The sequence below is a fragment of the Nematolebias whitei genome, chromosome 3 (assembly GCF_014905685.2).
Source record: "Nematolebias whitei isolate Nwh7 chromosome 3, NemWhi1, whole genome shotgun sequence".
In the NCBI taxonomy this organism is placed as follows: domain Eukaryota; kingdom Metazoa; phylum Chordata; class Actinopteri; order Cyprinodontiformes; family Rivulidae; genus Nematolebias; species Nematolebias whitei.
In genome coordinates, this window is record NC_056500.1 from 15,596,714 (window position 1) to 15,610,895 (window position 14,182).

At 38.5% G+C, this 14,182-nt stretch overlaps 1 protein-coding gene across 1 annotated transcript in view; it reads left to right on the forward strand.

Annotated features, from left to right (window-relative positions):
- The first annotated feature begins 332 nt into the window (after window positions 1-332).
- ptprsa (protein tyrosine phosphatase receptor type Sa) overlaps window positions 333-14,182 on the forward strand; it is a 198,093-nt gene continuing 184,243 nt past the window's right edge. The window contains exon 1 of the mRNA XM_037698034.1: window positions 333-793. The gene's annotated coding sequence lies outside the window, so the exon portion shown is untranslated. The remainder of the gene's footprint in view (window positions 794-14,182) is intronic.

The following is a 14,182-nucleotide window of genomic DNA, read 5'->3' on the forward strand; positions in this document are numbered from 1 at the left end:
ACAATACAGTAAAATATTCCTATAGTTGGTCCTATCTTTGCAGTGCCTTCCTGTGTTGTTGTAGTTTTATATCCTCATATTAAAGCACAAATTTAAAAATAAATGTACTCAAAAACAGAAAAAAGAATACACATTGGCCACTTTTTATTTTTTTTTTATTAAGACTTCTGATTTACATGAATGCACCACGTGGTCCGATACATGCGGAGAAGTCAAGAAGCGGAGTCTCTGAGGCGTCATTGAACGCAACACACTCGTAGACTTCTTGTGCGTGTTTTTTTTTTTTTTTTTCTCTCTCTCTCTCTCCTGCGTTTAAATGAAGAGGAGGGAGGAAGGAGGGGGGTGTTTGACTCCTGTCTCCCCACCCCCAGCTCGTACGAGGCGGATTTGGGAAGAAAGAAATCCAAACCTGCGACGCTGAGATAACGTGAGATCCACATTTGGAGACGCGCGCGCGGATTATTATTAAAGGATGTTATTTTTTTTTTCTTTTTCTTTTTCTGAAGAGATTCTGACTCGGAGCGTCTGATCTCCGTGAAAGGAAAGGAATACAAACAGCACGGAGAATAGCAGAAGTATTTTTAACTTGCTCCCATCGTTAACAAGTGACTCTGTGGCGCACAGGAACGTGGAATATAGCGGCTTTTTTTTTTTTCTCCAAACGGGGATGGAGCGTTACTTTTTCTCTCTGAGGGATCTGAAGTGAGCAGCCACACAGAATACGGGCTTTAGAAACCGTTCTCTGTTAACCAACCGGGGGGTAGTGGCAGAAATACTTTTCTCACGGAGCTGAGTAAGTGATGGCAACTTTTCTTTTTCTCTCTCCTCCAGTCTGCAGCTGCAAAAAGACTAAACGAAATATCCATATGCTAAGAGTGGCTGGTTTACTTGATTAAAAGTGTGATCAGTTTCAGGCAGCTCTGAGTTTTATGTGGAAACCTTGTTGCGTTTTTTTATTTATTTTTTTATTTTGCCCATTGACTTATGCATTTGAAAAAAAAAATATCCCAATGATTCAGTCTTTTTTGCACACATACTGTTGTTTTCAAGCTAATTAAAGTTTCAGACCGTTAAAAACTAACATTTAATTCATTTTTAAGGACTATTTAAACCAAAAACTCAATATTTTACACTTCAAACTAAAATGGTTATCCATTTTTAGTGACTGTTTGCTTTTTATTTGTGTTTGTGATGCATGTAAAGGGTAAACACACATGGCAAGCTTAAGCTTTTTTATATGCTCTGAAAAAAAGTCCAACTCCAATAATTGATGTTTTGCACTTAAACTGTTTATGTTGTTGTGGTATTTACTGCAAGTGATTTATTCTGTTGTAAGATAAGCAACAAGTAGCTTCTTTTTTTTTTTTCTCCAGTAGTTTAAATAATTATTTTGTTGCTTTTAGCCTTTCTCCTCTGTTTACTTGAGGTTAATCCTCTGCCTTGAGGAGAAACTTTTGTCCTGTTGTAGTTACAGAAACATTTAAAGCTCTAGGCTAAGATTTGTTCTTTTACGTTTTAAGGCACTAGTTGAAAACGTTATGATCTTTTTTGTACAACATTTAGAAAAAAACATTTAGGGTGCATTCACACCAGCCCTGTTTAGTCCGCTTTAATCAGGTCTCTCTTGTAAATGAGTCCTCAAGGCTCAATGGGATTTACCTGTCTAAATAAAGGTTGATTGATAATTGAACTCTAGCTCGTTCTCCTAGAAAGTCCGGTTTGTTTAGGGAGGTGTGAACGCGCCATCGAACTCAGTCACGGAACAAAAAGGCGAACTCTGGCCCGGGCTAAAACCTAGGTCTCGGTCCGGTAGAAGAGAACTCCAGCGCAGTTCGAGTGCAGTGTGAATGTAAACAGACCAGACCCGCTCCGCAGGGTAAACAAACACGCATTTCTCTGACCTTATATGGAGCCGTCAGCTGCCTTGTGTGAAAAACAATATTCTCCATGGTCTTCTGTCTCATCTTCTGCTCATGCTAAGTCCATTTTTTAAAAATGACAAAATCTAACTCCTAAAACTGCTATAACTTGATGCCACTTCGTTTTTGTTTTTATTTACAAAAGAAGAAGAAGAAGTGTCTTGAGAGGTTTTTGTGTCGTTTCTTTCAGTAGTTCTTGGTGCAGCGCCCCCACAGGCGAGCGGGGGAACAGGTTGGTTCAACAGGTTGACTCGACTGCACAGTGCAGTGTGAATGCAAACGCACCAGCTCAAATGTAAACAAAAGGTCATGAATATTGGTCCCGCACCGAGTCTACCGGACTATCTGGTGTGAAAACGACCTTAAGGAATAAACCTTCTCCAATACATCAAACAATATATTCAGCTCTTTTTCTGCAAACAACAGATTCTAACAAATCCTGTGCATTTCCATCTGTAATCAAAGATCAGGTTTTTTGTATACTTTGTCTGGCTCATCAGTCTTGCTATGCTGTATTCAATCAGCCTGCTACCTCATATAAATAAACCCATTTGTCTTTTGATGAGAGTCACATGCTGATTGTCAGTAGCACGAAGAAGTCTTGTCCTTCAGAGTAATTGGACAACACCTAAACCAGGAGGCTGCACGTCAAGCGCCACTCTGGATTCTTAATGCAGGTTTAATTGAACAATTCATCACCACTGATCACTGTCAAATAACTGAGGAAGACGGACAAAAAGGCGATGGAAATGCCAGGGATACGCTGCCAAGCACAGGCAGCTGAGTGTGACCAGCATGTCTGTCACACCGACGTTAGGATTTATCTTTTTACAGAAATCACAGGTTGATGCATGTCTTAAGAAACCTACAAGGCGTGTGTTTTTACCATGAAGTGCTTTGTTCACTCTTTATCAGTTTAGACTGTTGTCCATGAATAGGTTTATTTCTCTTGATGTGCTTAAAAAGGCCTCCATTGTTCAAGTTTTTCTATTTGATGCATAGAAACCAACGAGCAGCAAAAGGCTTTCATGTTTCAGCAAAGCAGATGACACAAAACTCCATTCATAAAGCCTCAAATTCTATATTTTATTTCATAGTGTTGTCTAATCAAATGTTTTTTGAAATGTTCAACAGACATAATGACACCAAAACAATAATCAACATATAATTTTTCTTTGTTCAAGGCTTTTATGTTCATTTTTACTACCTCGTGCCCCGTTTGTTTTACTCTGTGTCCAATTACCAGCATTTTTGTGGCATCAAGTACTTTGCAATTAGCCACATTGTACTTGACACAGCAACACAGTTAATAATAGCTGTGCTGAAGTGACTGTCATGGTAAAGGGAAAAAGGGAAAAGTGTGCTATGCTAAGGTGCTTTTGCACTCACTGCTAATTGTGTTTATTCGTTTTAATTTGCTCCGAGTGCTAAATTGGTGCTCTTCTGGTGAAACAAGGTGCAATTAGCTTGGCTGTGAAAACTGGAGGAAGTATGTCTTGTAAAATGTTCCCTCCTCTCCTTTTTGATTTGTGGATTACTGGTTTGTTGATGTTCCCTTTTCTATTTCTTGCCACATAATGCAGGGTCTACCGGTCTCAACGCATGGACCTATACATAACTGTGGGTGAACTCATTTGAAGAATATGTGGTTTTTAGTGGTCAGAAAAGATATTTAGCATCGCTGTTAAAAAAAAAAAAAAAAGTATTGTAAATTTTCTGTAATACCTGGTTCTACCAAAGGTGGCACTGATATTTGTTTAATAAGAGAAAAAATAAAATAAATCACAGCAATGTCTGCTCACAATGTACATTTTATAAATAAAACCCAACTCATTGCATTTCAAGTTGAGTTCAGTCACATGGAGGCGTTAAACTTGTGTCTTGTACTAATGCTAAACTAGTACAACTTTTCCATCTCTTTATCACAGCTCAGAAGAAAAAGATGAAGGTGCTGAAGTGCATTAGTGGCCATTCTGAAAAATCAGTCATTAGTGGTGCACCGATTGCAGTTTTTTGGCCTATCACCATTTCTAAAAAGCCTGACCTGCCGATTCCGATTTTGGCCAATACCAGTTTTATTTTATAAATGACACTGTCAGGTTTTATAAGTTCACAGTGCACCTTCAATTTTCCAATATTATTTTATTGAAAAACATACCCTTGAAGTGTCACGAACCTCAATGTTGGAACCCAATTGCAGAGAGATGAGTGAGGCAGGAGTTCAAAAAACCAAAACAATTTATTTTTTAAACAACAAAACAAAAGGCTGTCGGTGCAGCAAAACTTACTTTTGGCAGATTGGATTAGAAATAATGCAGAGCAGATCATCAGGGGGGCAGAAACCAGGCAAGGCAGAAGAGGATTGTGAAGTCTGAGAACATAGAACAATCACCGGACAAGGAGTGAAGGAAAGAAAGGCTTTTTATGTGACAGAGGGAGAGTTAGTAATGAGAGCACCTGGGCAAGTGGCTGATGAGGGACAGGTGTGAATGATAAAGACTGAGTGGAGAAGCAGACTGAGGAATGAGAGGAACATAACAGAAACAGATAAACAGAAAATCACACACAAAGCAGAACAATAAAAAATATAAAAAGCAGACAGAGACAGAAACTTGAAATAGAAGGAAATGATTAAGACTGTGGGATGATAGTTTGAAGATATAAATGTTGGTTTCTGGTTGCAGCTTGAAGGAGGTGGCAGAGGCTTGGCAGATGGGGGGGCAGCGGGGGCCGCTGACCGTGACATGAAGAATATCCTAGAAACAATACAAACTTGTTTTAACTGGCCATGAGGTAGTGCTTTGAAATATAAATGAAGTTCAGACAATTGTTGTTAAAAAAAAATGCTAAAATTGGTTTTGCATGCAAGTATCAGCTGATTTCTGATTTTTCAAAATTTAGGAAATTGGGGCCGATAAATTGGCTGGCCGATTTATCGGTGCAACCCTAGTAATTTTTTTTTAAACTGGTAAAGTTGTGATGATGATTTTTGTTTGGTTTAACTAGATATAAGTAGGACTGGCATTGATAAATAAAAATTAACAAATTTCTGATACAATTCCTATATTCAAAGCAAACAAGACTTTTCTAATATGAATCAATGTTCAGAACTGGTCCACCAGAAACACTTTATCTTTCACCTCAAGCAATTCAAATCCTGTATACTGACAAATCAAGTGAGTCTTACGTCAAAGATTTTACCTAATGGAAGTTTAGCATCGGGCAGCTATTTACACAAAATGTTAGCATTGCAACCATAAATCACACATATTTAGTAGTTTGATGGGAACCTAGAAGATGAAGCCAGAATGAAACCAACCTTTCCCTTCAGCTGATTTCAGTACAAGTTCAAGTCCCCTTTTCTCCATGTAAAGGTCTATTGCCCACAGTACAATGAAAAAATACACATCAGATAATGTTTCTAGTGTTTAATCTTAGTGATTTATATTTTATATTGCTGTTGTATGTTCAGATATACATTTTATAACATGTTTAGCTGTAATTCATGCTTACAAGAAATATCCTATAACACAATGGTTGTGTGCATGACAGTAGGTAGCACTTAAATCCCAATAATGCTAGATTGCACAAACTCTGGTTCCAAAAATACAACATGGCAACACCTATAAACAGGGTCTTCCTGGCTTCAATTCCCAACAGTGAGAGAAAAGACTATAATATGCAGTCTATGGTTGCAACACAGACCACAAGGGTGCAATCTGTGTCTGATGCACAGCTAATGCTTTGTTTGGAACAAACATATAATGTTTACTCAAACCACTATAAAAGGTCTGAGCTTAAAAAAGAAAGCTAAATGCACTTTTCTGGTGGCTGAGGTTGTGAACAGTAGTTGTTTTTTCAATCAAGAATCTACCATGCATGTCTAAAACTGACAGTCTACTTACTGCTGTCTACTACAGATGAAGACAAACTCAGAAGTGCTTCACTTAACTCCCCAAACTATCCCTTTAAGTATTCTGTTAAGAGACTCGAGTAACTTACTAAATGTTCCAAGGGATTTATGTGAGAGGATTTATAGGCTGCTGCTTACTTAGACATGCCTGCCGGTTGTCTTGGTTTTTAAATTAGATCCTCAGCATAACCAAAAGGCCAGCACTAAAAGACCATATTTACACGCCCGTTCTCCAAAGTCTAAAGGTCAGTAATTCTCAACCCCTGAAAATAGTGTTTTTGAGCAGAGATGACCCAAGTTGTAAAGATCTGATAAGGTAAACCTGCAATAAAGGGTCCATTTAAAATAACCATGTATTGCTGGCCAAGTTAACATCTATCTTGCATTTTGGTTGGCTATCACTGAACTTTGTCCCTTTCCTGGATCACCTTTTTTTTCCCTGTTTGAGAACAAAATGACACACACCTCTACAAATGTAAAATGTTGAAAAACAGCAAAATGTCCATTTATCACACTCTTTTACTCCTTATCAATATATGCATGTTTAGTGGAAATTGTGCCAGAAGCTAAAGTGCTTTTCCTAGATTTGCATATTACAGTTATAATTTCCAAACTATATATTTGCTTTTGTTTATGGCCCAATGAACCAAGTGGAAAAGGTAGTCTTGATCAGAGAACATGTATTTATAAATTGTGTACAGAGATGAACGTTGCCCCCACATGCACAAAAATATACTAATCCCTGCCAGAGTATCTGGTAAGTCTGTTGGGAATGCATCCACACTCTGTCATCCTCCTGTAGCCTTCTGCCTGCTCTCTTGGTACTTCCAGGTTTTACAAAAATGATTCGCTCCAGCTCTCTCTGATGAAGTGACAGTAATCTGCTTTTGCAGACGCACAAGAGGAGACCCTTCATTCATTTTGCCCTGCCTCCCTTAAGATATACCACACTTGAACAAACACGGAGCATAGTTTGATCATGCCTGCCAGAGAAAGCCACCAGATGTGGAGTATTCACACAAATGTCAGTTTGCTTTTTGTTCCCCTTGGCCTTTATCCACTTTAAAGGCCAATTTACACATGCACTGCTTTTGATTAATCTAATGTCAACTGAATGTGTTGGTGTCATACTGGTGGTGTGAATTAATGCTACTAGTTTATGGCATTTTGCATCTGAAATTGAGCTAGGTCAGGCGTCTTGAAATGAAACCATATTGCAATGGATGGATGCAATCACTTTAACGGATTATTAGATTTCATGTGTAAAAACAATTATTATGAAGTTTATGTGAATGGTGTTTTGTAGGTAGATAAGTAACTGACAGTCAGACTGGAACAGAATTCAAATGGACAAATCTGCTCCTGTCTGTGTTGCCTTGGGGCGTTGCATGATGTTTGCTGTCAGGCTTTACTTATATTAAGTGTGATTACCAGGTGGCTTTCCAAAGAATGATGCGCAGAACTTCCCTTTGGGGTAACTCCTTATGTTTGCAAAATATCTGTGGCAGTGAGGGCTGTCCTTCACAATGGCAGATTGACCCCTGGAAGGTTTAAATGAGCTAAGTGTGGGTGGGGAAGTAGCCAGGAGCTATCATATTCTTACGACTGAATGCTTAAAAAAAGGTTTTAATTAGTTGCTTTGGAGTGGCATCACAACAGATCCAGCCATGAATAAATTAAGACAGAATTGTTTTGTTTTTTTACTTTTACTTTTTCAAAGCTTGTACAAATTTGAATTTGAGCTAGTCTACACCTTATGATAAACTTCTAAACAGTTTTTTTTTTTTTTTTTTTTTGTCGGCAGCAGAAATTTTTCAGTTTTGAGCAGCACCCTTTGCTCGCTCAGGTATGTAACTGGTGTCAAAAGAGCTAACTAACTAATGAAAAGAGAGATCCAACACTACCTACCATTTTTCTGACAGACAATGGGTAAAAGTAAATGGGTTTATTGAAACTATTTTTACTATGGTATACTGTTTCCCAAAGCCAGTGTTTATCAAGGTGACTTATTTGAGAATCTCTGATTTGCAATGCTGTGCCTACTCAAGATGGATCTATGTTTTCAAGGTACATACAGAAAATGAAATATATAAGTTGGTAGAAATGGTCATAGAGTTTGTTTGAGAGTAAGGAAAAAAACTATTTTGTAATGGCAATATGCTCTTCCAAAGTTACCAAAATCTACATGTTTATAATCCATATTGAAATATTCAGTTCAAAGTTATTGGGTTCAAATTTATATCACAACAGAAAATAAAAGCTGTAGCTGAAAAAATAAAATTGCATGAACATCAACTTAATACTAGGGTCGCAATTCTGCCCAGTTCACACAAAGCTTGCTATAGTGTGAAACAATAGGAGGTGATTGGATTTGCTTGTGTGTGTGTGTGTGTGTGTGTGTACTAAATGCTGGTAATCTGATGGTGTTTACTGTCCACCCAGAGAAAGCCCTAAGCAAGATGGCTGGGCACCATTCAGCATCCCCCCACCTTCATCTCCCTCCCGTCACAATCTCTGCCACCCATCTGTGTCCCCACCACCATCACTTCTTCCTTTTGTTCTTGCTTTCTCCATACAAGCACATGCTCACCCAAACTTTAGGGACATCTGGTGTGAGTGTGGCCCACAGGGGAGGGAGAGAGGAGGCACACTCAGCTGCCCCAAGGGAGGGAGCTGTGTGCGGGAGGTGGGTATGAAATGGGGGTCATAGAAAACATGTGTAATCAAGATAGTGGGGGTGTTATTGAGTAGAAAGAAGGGAGTGGGGTAGCCAAAGAGGAGTAGGCAGATAATTGATGGATGGAAGTAATTGTGTGTAATGCAGGCACAGAAACATGGGCCTCTGGGTAAAAAGAGATACTGAGAGGGAGAACAAGAGAGCTGGTGAATGGTAGTGATGAAAGAATGGAGGTAAAGAAATAAATGGGGATAATGAAAGGATGCAGTGTATGAAATAGGCAAAGGGAAAAAAGATGGGGAAACGGGGAAATAGGGAATCAGCAGGAGAAGAAAAGGGAGGAGCCCAGCTGTTCTGTTGCATCACTCAACACTAGCTGGGGTTAAAGAGGAGTAACTACCTGCCTGTCAGGCTGATTGTTCATCCCTATGCATCAGGGAATGCGCGTCCTGGTTTATGAGAAATGGCACAGAAACACTATGTGGGCCACTTAACCACATAAAATGGCTGCCTGTGCATCTCTGGGAATACAGTAGTACTGCCAAATTGGGCTTTCTAAGCCTGTGATTCTTTATGAGCATGATGCTATCACCTCAATTATTGCAAGTTAAATTTGTACTACAGTAGATATTCTCATTTCATCCACTCTGCTAGCAGCCTTGCTTATTCAAATCATTCATTTTGCTTTAATGATTCCCATATCACAACAAAACTCATTCATCGAAGAGCTTAATAATAAGGCTTTCTCAGTAATTACAACCTCGGTAGCCAGGGTGCCTTTTCAAACAGCGTGCTTAGTCATCTTTCAGTTAAACAGAAACAAAGTCTATGTACTTGAGTATGGATACACAAATTACAGAGTACCAGTGGTGCGTAAAAGAGAGCAAAGTCAGGGAGAAGGCACCAGAGGCAAAATACATTGAGTTTCCTCTCACTTTCTCACTGTGCAACACAAGCTCACCTCCCAGAAGGGGAACAAAGGTTTGTCAAGCGCATCGCCGTGAAGAGAGTAAAGCCTCCCAAGCCCATGGGAAGATAGAAGGTGACATTTGTATGTAAATGGAGACTGCTACTACACTGTATTCCAGCTGACAGGAAATAGACTAAGCAACCTAAACATTTTTTTCCCCTTTTTTAAAAAAAGTTGGGAGATTTAGTTGTTTTTTTCACATTGATTTTGTGGCAAAGAATGTAAAAACACAGCTCTAGAAAAAAAGTTACTGTCTTTATTAGCTTCACTGTTTCTTTACACACATATACTGTATACGCACATTTATGCATACTCACAGAGTTATGTAAAGAAGCACAAGTACTCAGCAATAAACTCTGCCGACACACAAACAAACCCAATTGGTCATAGTTCTTCTGACTTTATCTGAAATTAATTTGTTGCAGTCTGCCAAATGTGGTTGTTCAATGGGTTTTTAGATTCTAATGTGAAGATTGTTTAGAACAACAGAACGGAAATGATTCTAATATGGTTCAAGCACCTGCAGTGGCTGGACCCATATTTAACTCTTGAATCTTAGTGTTGAAGAAGATTATCCTAATTAAAAAGTGATTGAGGTTGGGGAAAGCGTGACAGCATGGCAATCAGAGAAACCACCCATGGTTGAGAAGATTAGCACCGTCAGAGGTTTGGAATTGGTGGACCCCACCTTTTTTCTATCATCACAGTTTTGCTTATGGGTCAAATTTATTTGCAGTAGTAACAGTTTCAATTTTATTTCATCTGTTGGTCTGTTTTGATCCATTAGGAAGACTGCATTGGACTTGCTTCATTTATTTTTTTTTGTGTAATAGTAGTTTACAGTGACCATCAAGCAAAATTTGTGCCATTTGTGAAGAATAGGACAAAAAGCATTCATTCATAAAGTAGCAAAAAACTGAAAACATTAAACATTATCAAATAGAACAAACAATAGAATTAACTATTGTTGTTGTCACTTTTTTCCTAAATTGCTCCATTTTGGCAATTGCTGTATAAAGATTTTAGAGTTTTACACCACTAATGCTCACCAACCAGCTTCTTAATATTTTCTAGGGCAGAACCGATTGTGGAAATTATTCAACCCCCTGTGGAGAAAGAGTTGACAGTACACAATCTCAAATTTATCTCGAACATCTCGCTCATATAAAACATTGTAAACGTTCTGACAATTGTCATTGATAAAACGAGTTCATTAACTGCTGCCCAAAATTAATAAAGAAATCTAACACTCTGGAGATTTTGCTTAATACCACAAGGCCTGCAGACAAAGGTTTCAACAATAGCAATTAGTGTTGCTATTACTTCTAAGTGAAAATCTTCACATAAATAAATAGAATGCGGTTTAAATTAATTTGGTACTAAAGATAAAATGTAAGCAAACACCTGTTTATCTGGTCAAGCGTGTAATTAGGGATGCATAGCAGGAGGAAAATGTATAGTCTTTTAAAGGGAAATAAATGAGGCTGTTATCTGAATCTATTTGCTGTCAGTATAGTTAAATGGTGCTTAAGCAAAGAAGAAGAAACAACAGTTTTGATTATGCTTTCTGCCTAAATCCACAAACAGTACACTTTAAATATAGGAAAAACTACTCAAGGTATGTTTAGACTCTATAATACCCAACACAACAAGAAAGGTGTCCAGGAACCAAATGCAAATTTTACTTGGTAAGTCACTGATGAATTGAAACTCCAAAGAAACAACAATATTTTTGTATACATTTTTAAAATTAAAACCATATGTTTAAATATTTGATCTCTATGATCCCTAATTTCATTGATTAGTTACTCTCTACAAGCTTGTATTGGAAGTATCATACCCAAAGCTACATGAACACTATACAAAAATTAAAAGCCATCTTTACAGGCTCTCATTTATTCTTTGTTTTAGGACCAAATTCTTTGGAGCACAAATATAATATTGTAATTCATATTTTGAGGGTTCTTGTTTTTTCTTCTAAACATACACAACAGAAGAACTAAAAAGTTTTTTAAACACCTGTTTAAATCAATTTTTGATAAATAAAATGGATTATAAACACTTCTTACTGTCATACTAGTTGGCTACTACTAATTATTTTTATCAATGGCTGTGAATATGTTTTATGTGTTCTTAACTTATGTTCTCTGTAACAGTTGCAAAAATCCCCTGGAAAAACCTAATTGTGTGTAGTCAAAAACAAGCTCCTATATACTCAAGCGTACTGTGTGTACTCCGTGAGCCGCGTGGACACTGCACACACTGTCCGCAGACGTTTGAGACTTCATACTCGAGCAGACACCCTGATGGGCTGCAGCCTAGCTCCGCAGGCAATGGGCGTTTACTTTCGGGACAAATTGAAGTCGCCGATTGGGCATTTGCTGACACGTCTACTGGATTGATTGACAGGTCGCAAAAAATAAAAAAATAAAACAAGAGCTACCGGCGTCCCTGGGTAGAGGCAGCTGGCAGCTCAGGAGCAGCTGCAGCAGTGTTCTGTGTTTATAGAGCGCTGGCCCTGCAGCCCACACATCAGACCAGAAATCTCCAGACCCTCCTGCAGCCACGCCAGGCCTGATTTTAATTATCTCATGACAAGTTCCTTCATTTCTCACAATTTCAGTCATGACGTCAATGGACGAGGAAAAAGAGATTGCTTGCCTCTTGGAAAAAATCTAAAGAAAAGGCCATTAAACCAAATCAGGAATGAAGAAGGGGAATTTAATACATTAATGTCGCATACAAAGCAGTCTGTCGCTGAGCAGTTTATTGTGTGACACAGCACACGTATGCTGTCTTAAAAATTGATCTTTGCGCAGACATGGCTTGCGGATGTCCACATTCAGTCTGCGTTGAGTCTAATCGTGTACACGTGGACCTCTGCAGAGTTTAGTATACCCGAGTATGTAGGAACCTTAAGTGGTAGGGGCCGTAGGTGAAATGGGATTCACCCAAGCTCTTGTAGCCAAAAGCATGGGTGGGTGCTCTTTTGGAGTAATTCCCAGTCTTCGCCCCTTTAAGGCAGCCCCTATGACATTTATCATTTTACCCCAATCTGTTATCCCAACAGGCTGGAGGCAAGACTAAAAATGTGAAAGGACAGACAAAAGCAAGTTTGGCATGGAAATCGGGGTTGCTTTTCACAGCCCCACTGTATTTGCCCCTGGGTTAGTGTAGTGGAAAATGAGTGAGAGACAGAAATGGTTAAAATAGAAATGATGTACCGGTATAACTCGGTATTGTGTGTGTGTGTAAGTTAGGAGAGAGGAAGGAGATAGTGTAGATGTAATGACAGCAACTACAGACAGGAGGGAAATGGAGACAGAAGGTAGTCGAGGAGCAGAGGGGCTCCCATTTTTATGGAGATAAAGGCTTATTAATGAATTTGAACCAATGCCCTTCAGGGATACAACAGAAGGGCAAAATTAGGAAGAAGCAGATTGAGATTTTTTTTTTTTTTTTTACTTTAGCCAAGTGGCCTTTCAGATGCTCAAGGGTGTTCCTAATTTTGTGGCTACCATGATGTCTGTTGCCATTTTTGCCAACTGCCACAGGAGGGGTCTGTGCCAGAGCTCTGAGAAAATTTAATGCCAGAGAAGATGTGCCTAACTGGCCAGACCAGAGCTACTCTGTTTGCCAACAAGATCATTTATCAACCTATCAATTTACCTCATTTGCACAGCACTGACCCTGAGTACAGGACAGACTATTTTCAGTGCAACAGTGGTACACTTTAATCTACTAAAGCATTATCTGGAGTGGTTAGTGGTTTACCTCTGGTACATTTTGGAATAAGATACAGTTTTGTTTCTGATTGTGTGTTGCATTTGTGTTAATTTCTTACAAATGACATTTAGTGATTTGTTTTTCTACAATAGTGTTCAAACCTTCTTCACTTGGTAAAAAAAATAAATAAATAAATAAGCAGGACATTTGGTACTCCAAGACCTGGAAGTTAACTTGCAGTTTGCACCTTCATACCTTATGTTGTTTTTTGGTTGTTTTTAACAACATGATACTTTACCACACAGAGACCAACAGCTGACCATAGCATCTACACCCATTTGGAGGTAATGGCCAGGCCCCTAGGCTGTGAGCCTTGCCAATAAATAATGAAGTGCCCCCCTCTATTGTAAATCATAGAGGGCTTTTGTTTGGCTGATGCCTTTGGGAGTATTGCTTGGGAGTAACATGTGTAATAAAGGGCTGCCTAGCTTTGGTGTATCTAGACAATGCGAGTAAAAAGAGAAGGTAGTGTTGAACATGATGGATGGTGGCCTTTGCTTCTGTTTGTATCATATGTGATCTGAATATTAAAAAGGAACTGGGTAGATAAGGTATAAGCTGTTGTGTCATATTTATATTCAGTCAAAGGCCATTTATGTTTTATCCTTCTAGGATATTGACATTTTCATCCAATGCAAGTCTCTCTCTGTCAAACAACATACACTTGTCTGATGCAGATCTGTTTGATGCTTGGGTAATTTGCATTTGACCAACAAATCACCTTTCAACCTTTTACTCACTGTTGAGAGACTTTAGTCAGCAAAGACCCATAAATCTGAGAATTGTACTGAATTACTTTTAATTAATCGGTTTACCTTTTTTGTCATTATACATTTGGTATTTATTCATTATTCATGCATGTATTAAAGTTGCATAACAATGACATATTTGGGAAGAAAGCTTGCTTAGTTTACCCT